The sequence below is a fragment of the Urocampus carinirostris genome, chromosome 12 (assembly GCF_059441175.1).
Source record: "Urocampus carinirostris isolate Australia breed hairy pipefish chromosome 12, RoL_Ucar_1.0, whole genome shotgun sequence".
NCBI classification, from domain to species: Eukaryota; Metazoa; Chordata; class Actinopteri; order Syngnathiformes; family Syngnathidae; genus Urocampus; species Urocampus carinirostris.
The window spans coordinates 40,014,288-40,036,150 of record NC_142360.1 but is presented as its reverse complement, the minus strand read 5'-3'; the positions used below and the strand labels follow the sequence as shown (position 1 = coordinate 40,036,150).

The 21,863-nt window shown below is 46.5% G+C and overlaps 1 protein-coding gene and 1 long non-coding RNA gene across 2 annotated transcripts in view; one reads left to right on the top strand and one right to left on the bottom strand.

Moving 5' to 3' along the window:
* Positions 1-21,863, top strand: part of trabd2b (TraB domain containing 2B) — a 134,070-nt gene that overhangs the window by 46,493 nt on the left and 65,714 nt on the right. The gene's annotated exons all lie outside the window — the stretch shown is intronic.
* LOC148355944 (uncharacterized) lies at positions 17,218-21,171 on the bottom strand. Its single transcript, XR_015852178.1, has 3 exons — positions 21,009-21,171; positions 17,548-17,657; positions 17,218-17,455 (listed from the first exon to the last, which is right to left on the bottom strand). It is a non-coding gene; the product is annotated as an uncharacterized LOC148355944 (long non-coding RNA).

The window sequence follows — 21,863 nt, the reverse complement described above, 5'->3', positions numbered from 1 at the left end:
ATACCATAGGTAGATAGATACCATGGATAGATACCATAGAGAGATACCATAGATACCATATATAGATAAATAAATACCATAGATAGATAGACACCATAGATACCATAGATAGATACCATAGATAGAAAGATACCATAGATACCATAGATAGATAGATAGATCAATACCATAGATAGATAGATACCATGGATAGATACCATAGAGAGATACCATAGATACCATATATAGATAAATAAATACCATAGATAGATAGACACCATAGATACCATAGATAGATAGATAGATAGATATGATAGATACCATAGATAGATATCATAGATAGAAAGATACCATAGATACCATAGATAGATAGATAGATACCATAAATAGATACCATAGATAGAGAAATACATAGATATTATAGATACCATAGATAGGAAGATACCATAGATACCCTAGATCGATAGATAAATACCATAGGTAGATAGATACCATGGATAGATACCATAGAGAGATACCATAGATACCATATATAGATAAATAAATACCATAGATAGATAGACACCATAGATACCATCGATAGATAGATAGATAGATATGATAGATACCATAGATAGATATCATAGATAGAAAGATACCATAGATACCGTAGATAGATAGATAGATACCATAAATAGATACCATAGATAGAGAAATAGATAGATATTATAGATACCATAGATAGAAAGATACCATAGATACCCTAGATCGATAGATAAATACCATAGGTAGATAGATACCATGGATAGATACCATAGAGCGATACCATAGATACCATATATAGATAAATAAATACCATAGATAGATAGACACCATAGATACCATAGATAGATAGTTGGATAGATATGATAGATAAAATAGATAGATATCATAGATAGAAAGATACCATAGATACCATAGATAGATAGACAAATACCATAGATAGATAGATATGATAGATACCATAAATAGATACCATAGATAGAGAAATAGATAGATATTATAGATACCATAGATAGAAAGATACCATAGATACCCTAGATAGATAGATAGATACCATAGATAGATATGATAGATACCTTATATACCATAGATAGAATGGATGAAATCAAGTACTATTGGCTTCTCGTGGGTACGTAGCGACGCAGTCCGCAAGCCGCAGCAGCATGTAAGCGTTCAACCCGCGGTCGGCGGCACTCTTGTGCAAATAGATTAGCGGGGAAACAAGTCGGCATGAAGGGGGTCGGCCTCCAGATGAATTTCGGGGCCCCCTGCCAGATGAATGCGTGGGCTGTGCCGCTCACACTCGTGGGATTGTGCCCCCGTGATGGATAAAGACCTGTCTATTAATACTCGGATTTTAAACCCGGGACGTAAATCCAGCGGGGCGCATATTCCGCTACGTCTTTGCGGTCTGCGGCCGTCGGACCAGTAAGAAAACACAAGCTTTATGCGTGAAAGGTCTTAGACTGCATTTGCTTTCTACTCGGGTTTGAAATTCTCCAAATGACGGCATTTTCCCGACTATTAGTCACTGGAGAATGAGTCGCACTACCCCAAAAATGCCACAAGCAAACCTGATGCAGAATTCAGCAGCGCGGGTGTCCTCTCCCTCCCTAAGTTGTTTACGTCACTTATTTTCAGATCTGTTTGATATCACTTTCCAGTTCGTTCTCGTCTATTTTTGTCTCATCTCATCTCATCAGCTGCACCGCTTATCCTCAGTAGGGTCGCGGGGGTGCTGGAGCCCATCCCAGCAATCATCGGGCAGTGGGCAGGGGACACCCTGAACTGGTCGCCAGCCAATCACAGGGCACACGGGGACATACAACTCACTCGCTCATTCACACCTAGGGACAATTTGGACTGACCGATCCACCTGAAATGCATGTCTTTGGAATGTGGGAGGAAACCGGAGTGCCCGGAGGAAACCCACGCAAGCACGGGGAGAACATACAAACTCCGCACAGGAAGTCCGGTAGCTGGATTTGAACCCAAACAGGAGGTTCCCAAGACCTTAGAACTGTGCCGCCGTGCTGCCCATGTCTATTTTTGTCCTGTTTATATTTCTATATCCTGTTTCATCATCTATCCTGTCCGGTATCTGCCCCTTCTGTCCGATATCACCCGGGGCGATTGGTATCGATCTCGTCGGCCTCTGGCTTCCTATCATTTCATGCCAGACTGTTGCCTAACGTGCATGACTCCTCGTTTCCTGTAAAATAAAAGCTTGTGTGAGACACGTCACGCGTTTGGGTCCTGATCCTGTTCTGGTTCACGACACATCTCTTCAACTTTTCAGTCCTCGAGGATAAAAGAACATTTCGGTTACCTTTAGGCTATCTTCTGTTCATGCGTCTCCTGTTTCATCCCATGAGAATTCAACAGTTCATTTTAACTTTATGCGCTTTATAACTAGTCATCTACAAGGAGTACAAGCTACAAATGCTCCCAAGTTTACTTTTCCAATCCAGAATCCTGTTGGAATTTAACTATCAATATGTACCATTTACCAAATTGCTCATAATGGTGTGCCGACTCCTCCCATGGGCGCGCCAAGGAAGCCCCCCTTGGGCGTCGCGATGTCTGGAATACCCAAAACAACACCGAGCGTTTCTACGTCATCAGGGCCTTTCTGCGTCAACAGCGTCTGGATGTGCTGATTATCTTATCAGCCGTACGTCCTGTTCCCGCCGTTCCTGTAAACAACATTTTCCACCGTGGTGCCCTGACCTCGCACCACAGCCCAGTCAATGAATATCTTATGCATCAAATGTCATTGGTATTCAATCGTGTAAAATCCTTTATAGTCCAATGTATACAGTTTTTCACTCCCCAATATTTACAAGGTCGTTTTAGTTTGCGCGAGGGGGGGGCACCACACCGGGCGTCAAAAATACCAACGCGCTCGATCCTCGGCGTCACCGGCGCTGCGCCATTTTCTTCCAAAGAGTGCCGCAAACGCCGGAAGCAAAATGACAATCGGCAAAGATGTCAGACTCGGAGTATAAGCCGCAATTATACAACCCCAAAAACATGCCATTTTAGAAAAGCGATTTGAAATAAGGGCAGCACGGCGGCGCAGTGGTTAGCGCGTGTGCGGCACAGTTCTGAGGTCATAAGATCGAGCCTTCCTGTGTGGAGTTTGCGTGTTCTCCCCGTTACTAATATTTTGCTTTTAAGGCTCTTTGGGTCTAAAAGGTGCCTGACCCCCGATCTAGCCCAACACAACACCGCGATACCGGACTCACAGTTCTCGATTCCCCCCGCCACTGTTGACAAAACAGCCGACAAGACAGGAGCGGCATTTTCCCATAAATCGCCGCCGTCCTTTCCCGGCAGCTCCGCCGCTCTCCATTTATCCGTCCGCCCTTTTGACTCTGTTTTTGTCCTGTTTGTTATTTTCTCCAATTTTTGTTCCCGTCTAGTTTTTCCTGTTTCTTTTCCATATCCTGATTTGTTATTTGTTTCCTGTAAAATAAAAGGCTTGTGTGAAAACGTCACGCGTTTGGGTCCTGATCCCGTTCTGGTTCTTGACACCATTCATCATCGAAGTATTCTAATTATAACCAGTTTTTCTAAGCACCATGTTCTAATTATATTTTTTTCCGGGCAAAGTTTCTAGAATACATATTTTACCCTAGATTGCCGCGTCTCATCTCGTTGATATCAACGAGAACGAAGACCCTTTTCAGTCTGATTCTATTCCTGGTGCACAGCCGAGAAGACGGAGAATACGAGTCGAGCTACGAGCGCTCCTAGCTTCTGGAGGCATATGTCAAGTGGCTGCGCCAGACCACCCACGCTACGTTCCAAAAGCCAAACGTTTATGAAGCCATATTTTATCTTCTGACTCGCTGAGTATACGGGTTTTATTGGTGTCGGGTGTCGGGTTTGGGTCAAAATACCTTAAGGTGGAGATGTATAGCACCAATAAATGAAGGATTTTTTATTTTTTGTGGCTGAAAAATTAATCAACCAGAACGTTTAGTAGACTTCTTGATTTTTACTAATGATTTGTATATGTTTTCAGAAGGTTTTGTATTTACATCTTCTTACTCTTAAAAAACATCAAGGACCTTCTACTCACCTCTAGTGGAGTGGTGTCTGTATCATAGTCAGACTTGGGGCCTCTACCAGAGGCCTGGGAGCTAAAGGGTCTTCTAGACTGAGGTTCCAGATGATGTTCTTGGGATTTGTTGGAGATACTCTTCCAGTTTGGGGCTTACTGTCTTGGATTTCTTCACAACCACTAGGAGAACGCTGGCCTTGACCTTATGTTGGGTTCTCTACAGAGGCCTGGGAGGTTAAGGGTCTTCTAGATTGAGGTTTCAGATGATGTTCTTGAGAATAGTTGGAGATAGTCTTCCAGTTTGGGGCTTACTGTCTTGGGTTTCCCCACAACCACTAGGAGAACGCTGGCCTTGATCTTCCGTTGGGTTCTCTACCAGAGGCCTGGAAGGTTAAGGGTCTTATAGACTGAGGTATCAGACGATGTTCTTGGGATTTGTTGGAGATGCTCTTCCAGTTTGGGGCTTACTGTCTTGGGTTTCCTCACAACCACTAGGAGAATGCTGGCCTTGACCTTCACTTGGGTTCTCTACGAGAGCCCTGGGAGTTTAAGGGTCTGCTAGACTGAGGTTTCAGATGATGTTCTTGGGATTTGTTGGAGATACTCTTCCAGTTTGGGGCTTACTGCCCTGAGTTTCCTCACAACCACTAGGACAACACTGGCCTTGACCTTCCACATCTGTTATCAGCTGCTCTTTCAACCCTTGGTACTCGAGTTTCTTGTGTTCTTCTTCCTGATTGTTGGTATCAGCTGTGTTCTCCACATCCATGATAACCACCTCCTTTGCTCTTTGTCCACCTCTACAATGTTTTTATCACCAGGTGACCAAAACATCCAAATTCCAAACCTTAGTGCGGAGAGTCAAGCAGGGAGGTAATGGGTACCTATGTTGTTAGTCTTAGGTATGACTCGGTCAAGGCTCGCCCCAGTGACCAACCCTCAAGCCACTGAGCACCACCACTATGGTCATGGTGTTCCGTGGCTTAGCCAGAAGCAGCTTGTTAGTCTAGAAGCTAAAGTCCCAAAGGATCTCAACCCTGTTGTTCTCAGCGACCCTATGTGGTATGGCGCACCAGGATTTGGGTTCTCATATGTCATACTGGTTGCAGATGTTCCTGTTTTCTATCCCCGCTCGTTGGTTGTGCATCTACATGTACGCTGACTCAAATGACAATTTATGCAATGCCACCTGTCCCTGTCCACCTCTCCAAGATGCACGTGCCAGCCCCGAGCATCTTCCTTGGTCGCACAACGCCGCACCCGCTGGTTTGGCCATGTCCTTCGTCTACCACCAGACCATCTGACACGAGCCATTCTCCAGTTTGACCCAAAGGCCGCAGGCTGGAGACGACCACGAGGGAAACCCCGCACTCGATGGCTCGACAACGTTGCGGACGACCTCCAACAACACGGAGTTGCTGTAGAGGATGCAGAACAGCTGGCACAAGACCGGCAGCATTGGAAAAACCTGGTTCATCTGGTCGGCTCAACGCACAGGGACGGGACCCCCTGACCTTCGCCGGAGCAATAATCAATCAATCAATCACCTGTCCGTGTGCTGGACTGTTTCAGGGTCTGGTGGAGCATCGGCTTTATGGCTCTTGTATTGACGGCCTGTTCTTGCGCTACCAGGACCAGAGCTTCTGTGCTATCTGTCAGTCCTGCAGTTTCCCAGCCACTGGTAGGATTTTTGATGTCAGCCACTTCCTCTATCTGACGGTCCTTCATCCCATGTAGGGGCTTGTCCTTCCAGGATGCCTGCTCCTCTTCCTCTACTATCTTATCAGGGTTCTGCTGACTGAGACATCCACACAGCAAATCCTCTGTTTGATGGACTCTTGGATTTTCAATGTTTTATCTTGGACTGTGGCACTTCCTTCCATTTAGCATATAGCCTCAGGGTGCTGGACTTGGGTGGAACCCTCCGTGCATGGTGAGGAGCTTTCTTGTCTTGATGTCAGTGGCTTCTATCCAATGCTCCCTGTCGTTTTCCTTACGGATCGGAGCGTTCACACAAAGTCAATGAGCAACGCTTGAAACAACAGTGAGCAACAGTAATCCCAAGTGTGGCAACTCATCCATTATCAAACATGTCCAAAACTTGACATCAAGTTACATTTTGCGGAGTTTCCGGCAATGCAAACATTTTTTTCACCTTTTTTCTTTGAATGGATTGATTCATGTACGATTGCCTACAAACGTCATTTGGGTGAAGTGCTTGACATTGTTGCCATTGTCGTGTTTTTTGGCAGTCTGGAAGGGAGGTCTGGTGCAGGTAGGCATGGTTTTGTGGAAACCGACCCCGTCTAGAAGCTATACGCGGTATAACAATCACAGCGTTCGTACGGGTGCTTGAAATCCTTAAAAATGCTTCAAATTTGGGTGAAGTGCTTGACATTGTTGCCATTGTCGTGTTTTTTGGCAGTCTGGAAGGGAGGTCTGGTGCAGGTAGGCATGGTTTTGTGGAAACCGACCCCGTCTAGAAGCTATACGCGGTATAACAATCACAGCGTTCGTACGGGTGCTTGAAACCCTTAAAAATGCTTGAATTTTGGGTGAAGTGCTTGACATTGTTGCCATTGTCGTGTTTTTTGGCAGTCTGGAAGGGAGGTCTGGTGCAGGTAGGCATGGTTTTGTGGAAACCGACCCCGTCTAGAAGCTATACGCGGTATAACAATCACAGCGTTCGTACGGGTGCTTGAAATCCTTAAAAATGCTTCAAATTTGGGTGAAGTGCTTGACATTGTTGCCATTGTCGTGTTTTTTGGCAGTCTGGAAGGGAGGTCTGGTGGAGGTAGGCATGGTTTTGTGGAAACCGACCCCGTCTAGAAGCTATACGCGGTATAACAATCACAGCGTTCGTACGGGTGCTTGAAACCCTTAAAAATGCTTGAATTTTGGGTGAAGTGCTTGACATTGTTGCCATTGTCGTGTTTTTTGGCAGTCTGGAAGGGAGGTCTGGTGCAGGTAGGCATGGTTTTGTGGAAACCGACCCCGTCTAGAAGCTATACGCGGTATAACAATCACAGCGTTCGTACGGGTGCTTGAAATCCTTAAAAATGCTTCAAATTTGGGTGAAGTGCTTGACATTGTTGCCATTGTCGTGTTTTTTGGCAGTCTGGAAGGGAGGTCTGGTGGAGGTAGGCATGGTTTTGTGGAAACCGACCCCGTCTAGAAGCTATACGCGGTATAACAATCACAGCGTTCGTACGGGTGCTTGAAATCCTTAAAAATGCTTCAAATTTGGGTGAAGTGCTTGACATTGTTGCCATTGTCGTGTTTTTTGGCAGTCTGGAAGGGAGGTCTGGTGCAGGTAGGCATGGTTTTGTGGAAACCGACCCCGTCTAGAAGCTATACGTGGTATAACAATCACAGCGTTCGTACGGGTGCTTGAAACCCTTAAAAAGGCTTGAATTTTGGGTGAAGTGCTTGACATTGTTTTGTTTCTTGGCAGTCTGCAGGGTTGGGTAGGGTTACTTGAACTGGATTACTTTCAATGACTTTTGGATGACTCCAATACCAAATATGCTCATAAAAGACAAAAGAAACTAAATAGGAATACAGTGACTCCATTTTGTGCAAGCTTGGGGAGTAACGGAATACACGGAACGGCAAAAAGCTGTTTGGATTTATTTTCATTTTGTTTCTGTCGCATTTGATGTTCGTTTTGCCGGAGATCAAAGAGATCAAAGCCAGGAGAGAAAGCTTACCACGTGTTGTGAGTCATCATTTTATTCATATTGAGTTTCTTTTGTCTTTTATTAGCATATTTGGTACTGGAGTCATCCAAAAGCAATTGAAAGTAATCCAGTTAAAGTAACCCTACCCAACCCTGGTTATCACCGAAGGCCTCGGTGTGATATGCACGGCCCGCCACTGTTATTTTTGGTCCATTCTTCTGGACTTTCTCGTTCCTCCCCACAAAGTTGACACGCAGGACGACTCACTTATGTGGAAATCACCGTGGCCTTCATTGCTCTCTCAACACGTATTCCAGTGGAGATTTATGCGCCTTTGAGGAATGACGTCCGACCCAAAGTTAAGATCAATGAGCAAAATCGGACGCATTTGCGCTCTGGGTTTGTTATTGCTAGTTTTGGACTCCCGCTTGAAAAGTTTGATGATTCCCATTTTCCGACATCTCCTACATCTGGCTGTGAATCCATCACATGGATTCCATTTTTTGGGGTAAATGAGGCATGGGGGCTAATAATAGATCGGGGCATGGTGCGTTTGTGTGCGTGGGGATTTAGGAGTCTTTTTGGGTATGTCTTGAAAGGAGAGAGAGAAATAGAGACAAAGAAACAGAGGGACAGAGAGACAGAGAGAGACGCAGAGAGACAGAGAGAGAGAGAGAGACAGAGAGAGAAATAGACAAAGAAACAGAGGGACAGAGAGAGAGAGAGAGAAACAGAGAGAGAGAGAGAGAGAGAGAGAGAGAGAGAGAGAGAGAGAGAGAGAGAGAGAGAGAGAGAGAGAGAGAGAGTCTTTCTGAGAGGCACCTGGCTTTGGCAACATCAAGTTGACACATTTCAACCTGCAGCTTGTTTTTCTCTTGCGCTTCTCTGAGTGTTGTCTCGCGGGCCGGATTCAATCCCTCAGCGGCCCTGATCTGGCCCGCGGGCCGCCTGTCTGACACCTGTGGTTTAGAGGGATGGCCAAGTAGGTTTGCAGTGTTTTTCTGCTCCCTCCATTTTGATTTCCGAGCTCTGTATCCCATTCCTGCAACGAAATTTTCCACTACATTATCCTGCTCGGCGCGTTTAACGGCCACCATAATGTTGTCTGTTCTCAGGTGTCACCTTTCACACACCCCTCAAAGAGCAGGTGCATGAAACCGAGATTTTAATGGCACACAGGTGCACTCTAGTTTTTATTGTTAGTCATTTCGGTCGACGTTCAGAGGTCTTCAAGGGACTTCTGGAGTCAGTTGGCTGAGCCGAGAGAACAGGGGGGCGATCTTTTTGCAACACCTACTCTCCAGTTTTTTTCATTGTAAAAAATAATGATAATAATGATAATAACGCGTTCTACTTCAAAGCGCCTGTCAAGACACCTCAGGTCGCTGTACATAGAATAGAATAATGTACTAAATGATAAAAAAATAATAAAGTGCTAGAAAGCAAATAAAAACTAAGTGGAGTTAAAAAGGGGGTGGTATGTGAAGCATGAAGAGGCAAGTCTGAAGAGGTGGGTTTTAAGTTCGGATTGTGAGGTGGACATGTGGTGAAACTCTGGAGGTCAGGCGGCAATGAGTTCCAGGGCTGTGGGGCAGAGCGTCTGAAAGCTCCGGCCTTGTCATGTACCGTGGGAGGGGCAAAGACAGTTAAAAGGTGAAAGTAAGCAGACTGGGTGATGTTATTTATATAAGAGTTGAAAGACAGTTTCCTTTCGAGGATGACACCCAGACTTTAGACCTGAGTGCCACGGTTGCCATGGCGCCCAATTGGCCCCGCCCGTGTGGCGCCAGCTGCAGCTTGTTGACAGATTGGTTCCATGGCAGTATTTAAACTCTGTCCTGTCAGTCCCCTTTTGTCAGTCCGTCAGTCCGTCTGCGAATCTCTGTTTTTACGCTGTACCCGTTCGTTTGGCGCCAACTCGGACTCTGATTGGCTCCCTGTCACTATTTAAACCCACGTCTATCTGTGCCCTGTTGTTAATCCGTCTATGAACCTCAGTCCACACTAGGCAAGACTTTGTTTGACCCTGACTCCCACCTGTTTCTGCTCCCGTCTGTCCCCCGTCTTCGACCTGTTTTTGATCCTGATCACATCTACTCTCCTGTACTGGCTTTAAACCTCTTTTTGTCTCCGACCATGTCTACCCTCCTTTCCTGGCTTACGACTCGTTTCCGACCCCGACCATGTTTTTGCTCTCCTGGTCCCAGCTACTGACCCGTTTTTCCATTCCCGACACCACCATCGCTCGTCACGGAAGTCCCACTTCCTGGGAACCTCAGTTTACACTAGACAATAATTTTTCGACCCTGACTCCCATCTGTTTTTTTGCTCCTGTCTGTTCCCTGGCTTTAACCCATTTTTGATCCTGACCACGTCTACTGTCCTTTCCTGGCTTACGATTCGCTTCCGACCCCGACCACGTTTTTGCTCTCCTGTTCCGGCTACTGACCCGTTTTTCCGTTCCCGACACCGCCATAGCTCGTCACGGAAGTCCCACTTCCTGGGAACCTCAGTTTACACTAGACAAGCTTTTTCCGACCCTGACTCCCGCCTGTTTTTGGTCCCGTCTGTTCCCCGGCTTCGACCCGTTTTTGATCCTGACCACGTCTACTCTCTTCTCCTGGCTTTCGACTCATTTCCGATCCCGACCACATTTTTGCTCTCCTGTCCTGGCTGCTGACCCGTTTTTTATGTTCCCGACACCGCCATCGCTCGTCACTGAAGTCCCACTTCCTGGGAACCTCAGTTTACACCAGACAAGCTTTTTCCGACCCTGACTCCCACCTTTTTTTGCTCCCGTGTGTTCCCCGGCTTCAACCCATTTTTAATCCTGACCACGTCTACTTTCTTTTCCTGGCTTTCGACTCGCTTCTGACCCCGACCACGTTTTTGCTCTCCTGTCCTGGCTATTGACCCGTTTTTCCATTCCCGACACCGCCATCGCTCGCCACGGAAGTCCCACTTCCTGGGAACCTCAGTTTACACTAGACAAGCTTTTTCCGACCCTGACTCCCGCCTGTTTTTGGTCCCGTCTGTTCCCCGGCTTCGACCCGTTTTTGATCCTGACCACGTCTACTCTCTTCTCCTGGCTTTCGACTCATTTCCGATCCCGACCACATTTTTGCTCTCCTGTCCTGGCTGCTGACCCGTTTTTTATGTTCCCGACACCGCCATCGCTCGTCACTGAAGTCCCACTTCCTGGGAACCTCAGTTTACACCAGACAAGCTTTTTCCGACCCTGACTCCCACCTTTTTTTGCTCCCGTGTGTTCCCCGGCTTCAACCCATTTTTAATCCTGACCACGTCTACTTTCTTTTCCTGGCTTTCGACTCGCTTCTGACCCCGACCACGTTTTTGCTCTCCTGTCCTGGCTATTGACCCGTTTTTCCATTCCCGACACCGCCATCGCTCGCCACGGAAGTCCCACTTCCTGGGAACCTCAGTTTACACTAGACAAGCTTTTTCCGACCCTGACTCCCGCCTGTTTTTGGTCCCGTCTGTTCCCCGGCTTCGACCCGTTTTTGATCCTGACCACGTCTACTCTCTTCTCCTGGCTTTCGACTCATTTCCGATCCCGACCACATTTTTGCTCTCCTGTCCTGGCTGCTGACCCGTTTTTTATGTTCCCGACACCGCCATCGCTCGTCACTGAAGTCCCACTTCCTGGGAACCTCAGTTTACACCAGACAAGCTTTTTCCGACCCTGACTCCCACCTGTTTTTGCTCCCGTGTGTTCCCCGGCTTCAACCCATTTTTAATCCTGACCACGTCTACTTTCTTTTCCTGGCTTTCGACTCGCTTCTGACCCCGACCACGTTTTTGCTCTCCTGTCCTGGCTATTGACCCGTTTTTCCATTCCCGACACCGCCATCGCTCGCCACGGAAGTCCCACTTCCTGGGAACCTCAGTTTACACTAGACAAGCTTTTTCTGACCCTGACTCCCGCCTGTTTTTGGTCCCGTCTGTTCCCCGGCTTCGACCCGTTTTTGATCCTGACCACGTCTACTCTCTTCTCCTGGCTTTCGACTCATTTCCGATCCCGACCACATTTTTGCTCTCCTGTCCTGGCTGCTGACCCGTTTTTTATGTTCCCGACACCGCCATCGCTCGTCACTGAAGTCCCACTTCCTGGTAACCTCAGTTTACACCAGACAAGCTTTTTCTGACCCTGACTCCCACCTGTTTTTGCTCCCGTGTGTTCCCCGGCTTCAACCCATTTTTAATCCTGACCACGTCTACTTTCTTTTCCTGGCTTTCGACTCGCTTCTGACCCCGACCACGTTTTTGCTCTCCTGTCCTGGCTATTGACCCGTTTTTCCATTCCCGACACCGCCATCGCTCGCCACGGAAGTCCCACTTCCTGGGAACCTCAGTTTACACTAGACAAGCTTTTTCTGACCCTGACTCCCACCTGTTTTTGCTCCCGTCTGTTCCCCGGCTTTGACCCATTTTCGATCCTGACTATGTCTACTTTCCTCTCCTGTCTTACGACTCGTTTCCGACCCGACCACGTTTTTGCTCTCCTGTCCTGACTACTGACCCATTTTTTCCCGTTCCCGTCACCGCCATCGCTCGTCCCACTTCCCAACGATCACCAGATCGTGGGTGCAACCCTTTCCTTTCTTCTAATAAAACTGACGGAAACGTAACGCAGGTGGGTCCTGTCTCCGTCCCGGTCCTGACACTTTTACTAGGCACTGTATATTTGGAGTGTGTTGCCACGGCAGCCATTTAACTTCAGGCTATGAAAAAACAACCGGGAAAAAAAGAAAGAGTGGAAGCTAAAATCTATTTGATAAGAAATAATCTTAGCCTCAATTTGGCCTCTGTTGGCTCCCATTTTTAGCGTCGTCCCTGGAAACCGAGAAAAAGAAATATGATGAGGAGGGGAAAGAATGAGGGGAGGGAAGACGGGAGAGAAAAAAGGAGCGAAAACACAGCCAAGACGTTTATGACTCCGGTGACATCATCAGTATGTTAGCAGCAAGATCGGAACTGGACGGGGCTGAAGACAGCTCGACATATGGGCTGCGGAGCCGTCATCTTTCAGCTAAATGCTGATTCGCTGACATGCTTGAAAATGATTGCGCTGCTATTACACTTCTATCTGTCCCCTTTTGTCAGTCCGTCTGCAAACCTCAGTGAACACAAGGCAAGCCTTTTTCGACCCTCACTCCCGCCTGTCCCGTTTTTGCTCCCATTTGTCTCCGGCTATGACCCGTTTTGATCCCGACGACGTCCTGGCTTACGACTCGTTTCCGACCCTGACAACGCTTTGCTCTCCTGTCCTGGCTATCGACCCGTTTTTCTGTCCCTGAAACCGCCATTGCTCACTACGGAAGATCCACTCCAGTGTTTGGATCACAATCCGAGTACGAGAGCGACTTGCTTCCATGCCCAGCGAGCACCGGATCGTGGGTGCAACCCTTTGCTTTCTTCCAATAAAACTGACGGAAACGTAACGCAGGTGGATCCTGTCTCCGTTCTGGTCCTGACATTGACTCAAGGGCTAAAGCAGCTTAAAAGCTTTAAAACTACATAAAAAAGTTGGGAGTTTTCCCGTCCCAGCTTACGACCTCTTTCTGTCCCCAACAACGTTTACTCTTCCGTCCTGGCTTACGACTCATTTCCGACCTGGACCACGTTTTTGCTCTCCTTCCCGTTCTGGTCCTGACATTAACTCAAGGGCTAAAGCAGCTTAAAAGCTTTAAAACTACATAAAAAAGTTTTTCGATTTTTTTCCGTCCCAGCTTACGACCTCTTTCTGTCCTCGACTACGTTTACTCTCCCGTTCCAGCTTACGACTCATTTCCGACAACGACCACGTTTTTGCTCTCCTGTCCCGGCTACTGACCTGTTTTTTTCCGTCCCCGACTCTTTCCGCTTTTTACGGAAAATCCACTTCTGTGTTTGGATCACAAATGGAGTAGTAGAGCAACTTGCTTCCTGCATCTAGTGAACACCGGATCGTGGGCGCAGCCCTTCCTCTTTCCTTCAATAAAACTTGTAAGAAACGTCACACGATTGGGTCCTGTTTCCGTTCTGGTCCTGACATTAACTCCAGGGCTAAAGCAGCTTAAAAGCTTTAAAACTTGAAAATAAAGGTGGGAGTTCTCTCATCCCAGCTTACGACCTCTTTTTGTCCCCTACTACGTATACCCTCCTGTTCTTGCTTACGACCCGTTTCTGACCCCGACCACGTTTTTGCCCTCCTGTCCCGGCTATCGACCTGTTTTTCTGTCCTTGACCCCGCCGACGCTCGCTACGGAAGATCCACTTCCGTGTTCGGATCGCAAGCCGAGTACGAGAGCGAACACCAGATTCCTCTTTCCTTCAATAAAACTTGTGAGAAACGTCACACAATTGGGTCCTGATCCTGTTCTGGTTCGAAACAATGGATGTGCTGTGTGTGCATTGCTCTGAATTTACGGGGATTAATAAAGTATCTATCTATCTCTATCGATCTATTTCCAGTTTTGTTTCAGTCTATTTCGGTCCTGTTCATTATTCTCTCCAGTTTTCATTCCCGTCTAGTTTGTCCTGTTTTTTTTTGATATCCTGATTCATTATCAACCCTATCAGTCCGATATCTGCTCGGACAATTGGTATCGATCTCGTTGGTCTCTGGCTTCCTGTTTTTCCATGCCAGACAGCTGCCTAACGTGCATGACTCCCATTTCCCGTAAAATAAAAGGCTTTTGTGAGAAACGTCACGCGTTTGGGTTCTCCTTCTGTTCCGGTTCATGACACAGAAGTAACGGTACTTTTACTTGAGTACATTTTTTGGCTACTCTACCCAACTCTGCATATGGGACATCACAAAGTGAAATAAAATGTGCTGAAGAATTAGCATTTGTCTGGAAAGTTTGGTTGAACTTTGTCTCAATATGGATATGGTGTGGCTCTTGAAATAAATTGTTAAAAATATTTTTGCCTTTATAGTTCTTTGTGTCATGGTTGCCATGGCGCCCAATTGGCCCCGCCTGTGTTTGTCATGGTTGCCGTGGTGCCCAATTGGCCCCGCCCGTGTGTGTCATGGTTGCCATGGTTCCCAATTGGCTCCACCCGTGCTGTGCCAGCTGCGGCTCGTTGAGAGATTGGCTTTCCGTCTATTTAAGCTCACTGCTCTCACTCTTCCTTTGTCAGTACGTCAACGAACCTCTGCCCCGCAAGACGTGGGTTTCGACTCGGTCCTGTCCCTGTTGGTATTTCCTGTACGGTATTGTTCCCGTTTATCTTGTCCTGTTTGATATCATTTTTCAGTTCAGTTTCCATCGATTTTTGTCCTGTTTATTATTTTCTCCATTTTTCGTTCCCGTCTAGTTTTTCCTGGTTAATTTCGATATCCTGTTTTGATATCAATCCTGTCTGTCTCATCCTGTCCGGTATCGACCCCATCTGTCCTATATCCGCTCGGGCAATTGGTATCGATCTTGTCGGCCTCCTGTCATTCCACGCCTAACGTGCATGACTTCCCCATTTCCCGTAAAATAAAAGGCTTTTGTGAGAAACGTCACACATTTGGGTTCTCCTCTTGTCCCGGTTCATAACACTGAAGTAACAGTACTTACTTGAGTACATTTTTTGGGGATACTCTACCCAACTCTACAATAAAATGTGCTAAAGAATTAGCTTTCATCTGGAGAGTTTGGTTAAACCTTGTCCCAATATGGATATGGTGTGGCTCTCTAAATTTTTTTTTACTAATATTTTGCTTTTAAGGCTCTTTGGGTCTAAAAGGTTCCCGACCCCGATATACCACGACACAACACTGCGATACCGGACTCACGGTTCTCGATTTCCCCCGCCACTGTTGACAAAACAGCCAACAAGACAGGAGCGGCATTTTCCCATAAATCCTCACCGTCCTTTCCCGGCAGCTGCGCCGCTCTCCACTTATCCGTCCGCCCTTTTGACTTACGTCCGTTTCCTTGGTTTTCTCGTCCCCCTTTTGTGTCTGATTTTCGCCGGCCATCTGGTTCCCATCACCGCTCCCGGTGGCGGCCGCCAGGGATCCGGAGGACATGGACGAGGGGGGAGTCACTTACGGTTTCCTATGGAATTCTGCGACACCGACACCGTGTTCCCGCTTGCTCGCTCGTGAATCCTGACTCTTACCTATTTTTGCTCCCGTCTGTTCCCCGGCTTCGACCCGTTTTTGATCCTGACCACGTCTGCTCTCCTCTCCTGGCTTACCACTCTTTTACGACCCCGACCACGTTTTTGCTCTCCTGTCCCGGCTACTGACCCGTTTTTCCATTCCCGGCACCGCCACCGCTCGCCACGGAAGTCCCACTTCCTGGGAACCTCAGTTTACACTAGACAAGCCTTTTCCGACCCTGACTCCCACCTGCTTTTGCTCCCGTCTGTCCCCCGGCTTCGACCTGTTTTTGATCCTGATCACATGTACTCTCCTGTCCTGGCTTTCGGAGAAGTGCGTTAATGAGCTCCTCCGGGGATGTTTGCCTTTTTCATCAGCGAGGCAAACAAATTTCGGGCCCTCAAAGACGGACAGAAGAGACTCTCAGTGTCGGGCCCCGCTTGGTTTGGCGTTCCCCTTCCTTGTGGTTTGGATCTCCGTTCCCGGGAGAACCGAGTCAGGAACTTCCAGGGAAGGGGAGCAAACAGGACGGGAGAACTTGCTTTCGCAGTGTCTAGCGAAAGTAGTGGCCCCTCCAATACCTTTTTGTCTTATTACCACAAGAAAAATAGATACTTGATTCATCCCTGTAGGGAAATTCACACTAGCAGTATCCTTTTGTTGTTTATTAACAGATTCACAGGATGGCCTCGGGGTGCTGTGTTGTAGTTTAGAAACAGCGGAGTGGATGAGGTCACACACTAGGCCACAAGTGTCAAACAGGCAGCCCGCGGGCCAGATCAGGCCCGCTAAGGGATGAAATCCGGCTCGCGAGACAACATTCAGAGAAGCGCACGAGAAAAACAAGCTGCTGGTTGAAATATGTCCACTTGATGTTGCCAAAGCCTGGTGCCTCTCACAAAGACACTGTACTTGTATTTATTTCTCTCTCCCTCTCTCTATTTCTCTCTCTTTCTTTCTCTCTCTCTTTTTCTTTTCAACCCCTTTTCTCCCACTCTGTCTCTGTCTCTTTCATTCTCTGTGTCTCTCTTTTTCTCTTCCTTTGTTGCTCTTTGTCTCTTTTCTCTTTTTTTCTTCATACCCTTCGTGCTTTCTTTTCTATTTTTTCTCCTTCTGTCTTTCTATTTCTCTCTGGTTTTTTTTCTTCCTCTCCCTTTCTTTTCCCCCTCTCTCGGGACTTTTCATCTTTTATTTCTCACGCTCTCTCCCTCTCTCTCTCTTTCTTTCTCTGTCCAGCCCTCTCTTCTTTTCCCTCCCTCTTTCTCTTATGTCTTTATCTCTCATTTCATTTCTCTTTAATTCACTTGTCCGGCCCCCGACAGGATGTTTGTTCTATCGTGTGGCCCCTGAGTTAAAATGAGTTTGACACCTCTGCGCTAGGCCAAAAGTTCGACGTCCCTGCAGCAGATGGAAATTTCGAGTTCGCCTCCTCTCCGCTTCCCGCAGGCTTTTTTGTCTCCGTCTGTCCTAACAGCGCTGAAGCCGGGTAGCTCCACGATAGCGTCCGGGATGCTAGACGGTAGCCACGTTTCGGTAAAACACAGCAAACAGCACTCTTGTACGCTTTGATGTTTTTCACCAGCACAGCCAGTTCAGGCTTCAAACCTAAAACCGAAAACGGAAACTATTTTTGAAAAAAGATCATGGGGGACACAACCGTGAATTGGAACAAAATTATTTCGACATTTTCAACTTACAACGAAAAAAAATCTGCCGTTGTTCGCTCGGCTCAGCCAACTGACTCCGTACGTCTCAGTTTGAATTAAACCTGCTCTGTGATGGGCTCAGAGCTCGGTGTAAGGAGACACTGGAGAACAGACAGCATAAGACAGGGATGAATAATTCATATCAGAACTCAAAGAACTCTAAGACAGAAGAACACACCAGGCAGGATCGAGATCAAGCTGTGGAAATGTCCGAAGCAAGAACACATCTCATCAAACCCCTGCACACCTTTCAAGACCTGGCCGCCCCTCTAAACTTTCGGCTCAAGGAAAAAAACTAATCGGAGAAGCAACCAAGAGGTTATTATCACTTTGGATGACCTGAAAGCCTTCGTCCATCTCTTCGCCAGTTAGCTCCTGTTGCTGGCTAGCTAGCTACAATAATTATTAATTGTTACCAAATTATATTTGGTAGTCCGGCATCGACGTAAGTAATGTAGTCAGGCTTTCAAGTAAGCTGGCTAACTAACTAATTTGTCACGGTTGCCATGGCGCCCAACTGGCCCCGCCCGTGTGCTTCTCGTTAACAGATTGGCTTTCTGTCTATTTAAGCTCAGCGCTTTCGCGATTCCCTTGTCAGCTCGTCAACAAACTTCTGCCCCGCAAGACGTGGGTTCCGACTCGGTCCTGTTCCTGTTTCGTCCTGTTTAATTTTGGCTTCCAGTTTTGTTTCCGTCTATTTTTGTCGTGTTTATTATTTTCTCCAATTTTCGTTCCCGTCTAGTTTTTCCTGTTATTTCGACATCCTGATTCATTTTCTATCCTGTCTGTCCTGTCCGGTATCGACCCCATTTGTCCGATATCTGCTCATGCAATTGGTATCAGTCTCGTCGGCCGCTGGCGCCTCACGTCTTCCAATTTTCATTCCTGTCTAGTCTCTCCTGTTAATTTTGGTCTTCCTGATCCGTTATCAATTCTGTCTGTGACTTCCTGTCCGGTATCGACCCCATCTGTCCGATATCAACTCGGGCAATTGGAATAGGTCTCGTCGGTCTCTGGCTACCTGTCTTTCCACACCAAGACTGGCTTCCTAACGTGCATGACTCCCCATTTCCCGTAAAATAAAAGGCTTTGGTGAGAAACGTCGCGCATTTGGGTTCTCCTAAGTAACATTACTTTTACTTGAGTACATTTTTTGGCTACTCTACCCAACTCTGCATATGGGACATCACAAAGTGAAATAAAATGTGCTGAAGAATTATCTTATGTCTGGAGAGTTTGGTTGAACTTTGTCTCGATATGGATATGGTGTGGCTCTCGAAAGAAATTGTTAAAAATATTTTTGCTTTTATAGCTCTTTGTGTCATGGTTGCCATGGCGCCCAATTGGCCCCGCCCTTGTGGTGTCAGCCCGTCAAACGAACCTCTGCCCCGCAAGAAGTGGTTTTCGACTCGGTCCTGTCCCTGTTGGTATTTCCTGCACGGTATTGTTCCCATTTATTTTGTCTTGTTTAATATCGGTTTTCAGTTTAGTCTCCATCTATTTTGGTCCTGTTTATTATTTTCTCCAATTTTCGCTCCTGTCTAGTTTCTCCTGTTAATTTTCGTCTTCCTGATCCATTATCTATCCTGTCTGTCACTTCCTGTCCGGTATCGACCCCATCTAACCGATATCGATCCGCTCAGACAATTGGTATCGATCTCGGCGGCCTCTGACTTCCAGTCCTTCAACGCCAGACAGCTGCCTAACGTGCATGACTCCCCGTTTCCCGTAAAATAAAAGGCTTGTGTGAGAATGTCACGCGTTTGGGTTCTCCTCCTGCTCCGGTTCATGACACACAAGTAACAGTACTTTTACTTTATATCACAAAGTGAAATAAAATGTGCTGATTTGATTTGAGATTTTAGGCTTTTTTCTGGAGAGTTTGGTTAAACTTTGTCACAATATGGATATGGTGTGGCTCTCGAAAGAAATTGTTAAAAATATAGCTCTTTGTGTCATGGTTGCCATGGCGCCCAATTGGCTGGGCCCGTGTGTGTCACGGTTGCCGTGGTTCCCAATTGGCCCCGCCTGTGTGTGTCATGGTTGCCATGGTGCCCAATTGGCTCCACCCGTGAGGTGCCAGCCGCGGCTCGTTGAGAGATTGGCTTTCCGTCTATTTGAGATCACTGCTCTCACTCTTCCTTTGTCAGTCCGTCAATGAACCTCTGCCCCGCAAAATGTGGGTTTCGACTCGGTCCTGTCCCTGTTTTGATATTTCCTGCACGGTATTGTTCCCGTTTATTCTGTCCTGTTTAATATCGGTTTTCAGTGGAGTTTCCGTCTATTTTTGTCCTTTTTATTATTTTCTCCAATTTTCGTTCCCGTCTAGTTTTTCCTGTTGAATTTCGATATCCTGTTTTGATATCAATCCTGTCTGTCTCATCCTGTTCGGTATCGACCCCATCTGTCCGATATCCGCTCGGGCAATTGGTATCGATCTTGTCGGCCTCCTGTCATTCCACGCTAGACTGCTGCCTCACGTGCATGACTCCCCAATTCCCGTAAAAGAAAAAGCTTGTGTGAGAACGTCATGCATTTGGGTCCTGTTCTGGTTCTGGTTCTTGACATAATCAGCTACAGTAAAATACTGGATAGACATTTAACCATTACATTGTTACATTTCGTTGTAGTAGTACTTGGAGAAGGCATTTGATGGTGTTCCTCAGGGAGTCTTGTGGAGCTTGCTGTGGGAGTATGGAGTACCCGAAGGTCTAATCCAGATGTACGGTCCCTATACGACCTGGGACAAAGTTTGGTCCGCATTGCCAGCAGTGAGTCAGATGTGTTTCCAGTGGGAATTGAACTACGCCAAGTCTGCCATTTGTCACAGATTCCGTTCCTAACCTTGATAAACAGAATTTCTACCAGCAGCGTTGGGGTTGAAGGTGTCCGGTTTGGGAGCCTCAGCGTCGTATCGCTGCTATTTGCAGATGATGTGTTGCGAAATAGCCAAGATAAAGATCAGGACCTCCAAAACCCAGACCACAGTTCTCACCTGGAAACGGGTGGCATGTTCTTTCCGGTTTGAGTATAAGGTCCTGCCCCAAATGAAGCTTCCCAAGACACACCACAAGCAACGGTGACCGTAATGGTGAAGGGATCCGAAAGTACACATGCGTAAAGCCAATTTTGATTATTCTTTACGCACCATGATTACACGCAAGTGTGCAAAATCATAGTTGAGTACTAGAAAGAGAAGTCAAACATTTACAACTCTCTCACAATATCTAAAAAATTGGGAAAATACATGAATGCCAAGTTTTAACGGCTGTGATCTGGTCGTCTCCATGGATTTGAGATTTTAGGCTCATTTCACAGGTTAGGGGTTAACTGAGCTATGCTAATCATAGCCTTTTTAACCATTTTTCAAATAGTCTAGAAATGAAGTCAGTTTTTGAAAAGTTCCGAGTTTCACTTCTATTTTAGGTGTTTGTTTTAAGGTTAAACTTTACCTGAGAGTGACGAGCAGAAGCGAAGCAATCATTACTTTGAATGTGAGAGCAAAGGGCAGGTATCCGAACATATTGACCAATCAAGTGACAAGATTTATCATCTGGGTGTCCTTTTTTAGGGACCCCACCCTGACACACTAGCTGGGAACCAAGGAGCTCAAACGTTGACTCATCCACCATTTTGGAAAGTTGCCATGGTAACCCAGGGGTATTGACCCAAGAGGGGGGCGAGTACAAAGGAATGACATGATTGCTTTTCGGGAGGGGGAGGAGTCAACATCATAGGTGGGCGTGGCTACCCTTTTTTTTTTAAGTATTATTCAGAATTCTGATTCTTTTTAGAGAACAGGCTCTTTTGGCTCGACTCACTCAAAAGAGCTGGAACTTTTGGCTCCCAAATGGCTCTTCGTATTGTTTTTGTTGGTTTGATCCGTGTATCGCCAGTTATGATGTCACATTATGTATGAAATAACAAAAAAATAAAAATAAAATAAAGCATACTAGGGTAAAAAGATGGAAGAGACAGAGGGAGAGAGAGAAAGAAAGGGAAAAGCGTGAGAGAAATAGAGAGAACAAAATAAATAGAAAACGCGCAATGGAGAAAGACAGAAATAAAGGAGAGAGAAAAAAAAGGGAGAAAAAAGGGAAATATGAGAGGGGTAAACAGAAATAAATAAAAATAGAAAGGAAGTAGGTAAAAGTTTAAAAGAAGTAGAGAAAGGAAAAAGACAGAGAGAAAGAGAGAGAAAAAGAGTGAGCATGGGAAAAAGAGAGAAAAAGGGTGAGAAAGAAAGAAAGAAGTTGAGAAAAAAGAAGGAAAGAGCAAAAGAGAGAGATAAATATAAATGAGGGTGA